The sequence below is a fragment of the Molossus molossus genome, unplaced genomic scaffold (genome assembly GCF_014108415.1).
Source record: "Molossus molossus isolate mMolMol1 unplaced genomic scaffold, mMolMol1.p scaffold_m16_p_9, whole genome shotgun sequence".
Taxonomy (NCBI): Eukaryota; Metazoa; Chordata; class Mammalia; order Chiroptera; family Molossidae; genus Molossus; species Molossus molossus.
In genome coordinates, this window is record NW_023425403.1 from 70,586,898 (window position 1) to 70,592,897 (window position 6,000).

Sequence of the window (6,000 nt, forward strand, 5' to 3'; positions counted from 1 at the left end):
GTCTTTGTTTATCTGTAAGTCTCCTCTACTGCACAACAATGTAGGCCATAGGAGACTAGTGTAGAGCTAATATTTATTCAAATTTGAAAATTATTCAGTTTTGAATAGGGATTCAATAAAGACCTACCATGTACTGACTATTTACTAAGCTCCAAGAACTCTGCTAAATTTTTTGCATGAGTTCTTTAATTACTTATCTAAAGAATATTACCAAGTTGATATTATTAATGTTTCAGTTTTGTAGATGATATATTGAAATTGAAAGAATTTACATTTTTGCTCAAGGAATGTCTTGCAGCTATTAAGTATTTGAGCACTCTGGTCAAATCATGGTGAAAATTTGATATAATATTCTTGCTCTTCTGGTGGTGTATTCATGCATCAGTCAAAGTTTTTAACACTGAATACATAATTACATAGTAGGATACATGTCCTGAATCAAAGAATGGATTACTATGATTATATTGTGCTTTTATATTTGAATTCATGACACAGATTACATGTATTTGTTGCACAATGACATCAGCCATATATTTGCAATCTTGTCTTATGTTCCTGTGTGCATAGCAGAACTATCCATTATAGATTAGTTTTATTTAAATCATAGATGCAGATTACTTCTAATTTTTAAAAATCAGTCCTATGTGTTATTTTCATTGAGAAATTCTGTGTTTTTGGAAGTAATATCTGTTAATATTTACAATATTTCTGACTCATTGTGTTTGTCTCCCTACCTTAATATTATAATTTCAAAAACATCAAACATATATGCAAACATTTTATTAAAATAATTACTTAAAATGAGATTTTCTTTTTGATATCCTTTTAGTAAGAGTGCACTCGGTTTCTTAAGAGAAATGTTTTTGTAGACTTGTCCCTATTATTTTTAGTGAGTGTTTTATTCTCACTCTTTAAACTTCACACTTATCTACTTTTGTTTTTTATATAAACCAATGCATGGGGAAATCGGTTAAATATATTTTTGCTATTATCAATGTGTCTGAATATTGTGGTTGTCCCTTAATCCTATTGATCTTATTCTTAAGTCATATTTACTTGTTTAAATCAATATAAATTGATTAAAACTGTCAACAGTGAAAGTGGCAGACTGGTTTTGCTGCTTAGAGTTAATTTTCTGAGTGGATCTATATCTCTGGTAAATCTACTTTTCTAAAATTATTTTACCAATGTTTATAATGGTAATTACATAACCATTTAGGACAGTCTAAAAGTAATAGAGTGATGTTAACAAATTGTATAATTAGTAAAGTAAATATTTTTTAAAAAATAACTGCTATCCCCCAAAGCAAGAAAAAAACAAAACAAAACCTTTTATGAATAAAAGGATTATTGAGTTTTGTCTTAAATTTTCAAATCTCATTATTCTGTAATTGCAACCCAAAAGTAAAAAGTAGCCAAATAAATGCGAACATTTTTAAGTGCAACATTTTGACCACCCAGAAATAAAGACAATACGCTCAGGAACCATATACAGTATAAGACAACGATAGGTTTAGAAGTCATTGAGTAAGGGATAATTAGTTTATAAATGAATTTGACATGTGCCACTTTTTTTTTTTTTTTTAACTTTATAGTTATTGTTGACACCATTACAGATGTCCCAATTCCCCGCCCCCTTTTCCCACCTCCACTCAACCAGCAAACCCCTTTCTCTCTGGCCATGACCAAAATGTTCACTGTGTCTGTGGGGATCCATATATGTTGTTTGACAGCTGTCAGTCTGTTCCATGTATCCATGCCTCTGTTTCTATTTTGTTAGTCACTTTATTTTGTTCATTAGATTCCACATATAAGTGATATAACATGGTATTTATCTTTCTTTGACTGGCTTGTTACCCGTAGCATAATAATCTCTAGGTGCATCCTTACTGTCCCAAAAGGTAAGAGATTTTTTTTTTTTTAATTTTTATTTATTTATTTTTTTACAGCTTCATAGTATCCCATTGTGTATATGTACCACTGCTTTTTTATCTGCTCATCTACTCATGGACACTTGGGCTGTTCCAGATCTTGGCTATTGTAAATAATGCTGATATGAATGTAAGGATGCATATATTCTTTCTGATTGGTGTTTTAGGTTTCTTTGGATACATTCCCAGGAGTGGGATTGCTGGGTCAAAAGGCAGTTCCATGTTTAATTTTTTGAATAAACACCCTATTGTTTTCCACAGTGGCTGCATCAGTCTGCATTTCAACAGTGCCCAGGGTTCCCTTTTTTCCACATCCTCACCAGTACTTATTTGTTGATTTATTAATGGTAGCCATTCTAGCAGGTGTGAGGTGCTATCTCATTGTGGTTTTAATTTGCATCTCTCTGACGACTGGTGACACTGAGGATTTTTTCATGTCTTTTGGCCATTTGTATGTCTTCCTTGCAGAAGTGTCCATTCAGTTCCTTTGCCCATTTTTGAATTAAATTTTCTTCCTGGTATTAGGTTGTATAAGTTCTTTATATATTTTGGAAATTAACCCCTTATCAGATGTATCATTGACAAATATGTTTTTTTTAATCCTCACCCGAGAACATTTTTCCTTTTTTTTTTTTTTTTCAGACAGAGCGGAAGGGAGAGAGAAGAAGAAAGAGAGAAACATCGGCAGGAAAGGTACACATCGAGTGGCTGCCACCCACATGACCCAACCAGGGCAGGAGACATAATGCAGCTGAGGTACATGCCCTTAGCGAGAACCAAACCTGGGTCTTTCTGGACCGCAGGACGATGCTCTAACCACTGAGCCAAACTGGCCAGAGCAACAAATATGTTTTTTTTCTATTCAAAAAAAGCAAACATAAATCCATATCTTATATGATATGCCAAATTTACCCTTAATAAAGACATTCATTGAAAATAAAACATGAAAATGTTAGTAGAATAATGATGAGAATACTTGTAATATCTTACAATGGTGAAGATATTTTTAAAGTAAAACCTTTGCCTGTGCCCTCTCCCCACAAAATACTCAAAAGCAAACTGGGATAGTAGCAGCTCTTAAATTATAGCTCATTTTTAAAATAAGTTTAGGAAAGTTTCAGTTCATGACTCTAATGTTTAATACGTTCCCTATAATTTTTGTAAGAAATTATCAACAAAGTATAAAGTGACTTATGAATATTGGAAAATTATAAAACTAAAATTTTAAAGTGAGTTTAAATCGTTGGATTTAGACCTGGCCAACATGGCTTAGTTGGTTGAGAGCCATTCTGAGCACTGAAGGGTGGCCTGCTCAGTTCCTGTTCAGGGCACATGCCCAGGTTGTGGGTTTGATTCCCTTTTGGGAGTGTGTGGGAGGCAACTGATCGATGTTTCTCTCTCTCATCAATCTCTGTTTCACTCTTTCCCCATTTCCCTTCCTCTCTCTCTAAAATAAATTTTAAGGACATATGTAAATAGTTAGATTTAAATCATTGAATGAACTATTATGTCAGGGCTCTAATCAATGTTTCTATTCTTTGAATAACCAATATTATATTAATCTCCTTTACTGGTAATTCTCAAAAAGGAGAAAAACAAAACCTTTAGTTCATTATTTATCTTCCCAGTATGTCTTAGAATCCATAATAGAAACTGAAAGTATGTGAATACCACCAAAAAGTGTTATTTTATTGTTATGTGATTATTCTCTTTAGTTCTGTATTGTTTATGGCATTTTATTTTATTTTTAAATTTATTTTAAATTATTGTTAACATGCAGTATTATGTTAGCTTCAGGTGTACAACACAGTGATTAGACATCTATGTATTTTACAAAGTGATCACCACGAATTTAGTACCCATCTGGCACCTTACACAGTTATTACAATATTATTGACTATAGCCCGTATGCTGTACTTTATATGCTTGTGATTAATTTTATAACTTGCAGTTTGTACTTAATCTCTTTCACTTTTCCCATCCACCTCCCTTTCGTTTGGCAACTGTCATTTTGTTCTCTGTATCTATGAGTCTGTTTCTGTCTTGTTTACTTATTTAGATTCCATGTACAAGTGAAAGCATACACTATTTGTTTTTCTCTGATTTCACTTAGCATAATACCCTCCAGGTCCATCCATGCTGTAGCAATTGACAAGAATTTATTTTATTTTTGTTTTTGGCTGAGTAATATTTTATTGTACATAAGTACCACATTATCTTCATGCATTTACCTATTGATGAACACGTAGGTTGCTTTCATATCTTGGCTATTATAAACCATGCCGCAGCAAGCATAGAGTTGCATATATGTTTTTGATTAGTTTTCTTTTTTTTTTTTTAGATTAAAACCTAAAATTGTGATTTCTGGGTCATATGGTAGTTGTATTTTTAATATTTAGATGATCTTTATCATCAAAAATTTTTCCTTAGTAACACATGGGATTTTCTCCACATTTCACCAACACATAGTCTTTTTTTTTTTTTTTTTTTTTTTTTTTATAACCATTCTGACAGATGTGAGGTGATATCTCATTGCCATTTTTATGATGATTGGTGATATTAGGCATGTTTTCATGTGTCCTGGCCATCTGTATATTCTTTTTGAAGAAATGTCTATGCAGGTCCTCAAACCATTTTTACATCAGATTCTTTGTGGATTTTTTTTTAAAGGTTGTATGAGTTCTATATATTTTAGATAACCCATTATTACCCTTTCTTAACAAAGTAGCAGTTCTTTCTACCATAGTATTTCTTTTTATGCCTTGGAAAGAGTCTAATTGCCTTTACATAACTGCTTTGTCATACTATTCTAATTGAAAACTAATAATGTTACTGGTCTGTAGCTATACAAAGCATAAAACATGTAAATTTCTTCCAGGTTTATAATTGTCTTTTTCCCACCTTCCTTCACATATTGATGAACAAAAGACAACGATTGTTATCCTGTCTAATCTAAAATGTGTATAGCAACACATTTTATATTGTCATTAGAGGATAATTTGAAACAATATAGTCTAAACCCTAGGTTTACCTTAATAATGTAAAAAATAAAAATGATTCTTCATTAAAGAAATTAGGTGTTTCTTAGAGATATTCATTTCATACCCCCTTTCGTAGCTTTGACCTGAACAGACAGAAGCAAATGTTATACTAGCCTGGTATGCTTTTGTTATGGATTATTTTTTTAAAAAGCACAGTGAGCATGAAGATAGAATAGAATGCATAATGTATGGGAAAATGAACAGTGAATAATACATTTTTAACTTAAACAAGAAACTATTTCTCTCCAGGCTCAATAGTTTGATCAAAACACTGTGTTTTAAAATGCAGCTTATAACCAACCTCAATGAAATAGGTAGCAGAATGTGTTTCAGATAAGATGGGAATTAAGAAATCTCATCCTTTGGTTACATGTCTCAGGGAGTTGGACTTTTCCCTTTAATAAATATTTCAATCTAAAGAGAGACGCCTCAGTAAAATGAAAACAAATGACAGTGCTATCTCCAAAGAGACAGTGTATTATTTTAAATTGGATGAAATGGCCCATGCTCTGCCCTATGACAGTTAGTTGCTCAAAATGAGACAGACAAAAATAGAGTTAACTCATTCCCATAGACATGAAATTGAGTCTCCAATTTTTGTTCTAATTTGAGATGAAGAAAAGAGAAAGAGCACCAAACTTTAATATTTTTACAAACTACATAAAACAATAACTAGGGACATAGCATGATCTTAAATAATGTTATTATGACTTTGAGCTAACCTTATTGATTGGTACCCTGATATTCTTTGTTACAGTTATTTAAAATATGAAAAACTATAGTTATGTAGTTACTAATAGATAATTAATTATTATAAATGAACTAGTATTATCTGGGTCTTTATACTTCAATATAAAATGTTTATTAGAGGATAAACTTGGAATTGAATGTGAAACAAATACAATCACAGAGCTTCATATATACTTCTGGTATCATGCGACTACATTGTTTTATACACATCAAGGATCCCCACAGCGCCAAGGGTCTGCCACATTTATTTTGTCCTGAGAAAATTAAAAAACTTTGGA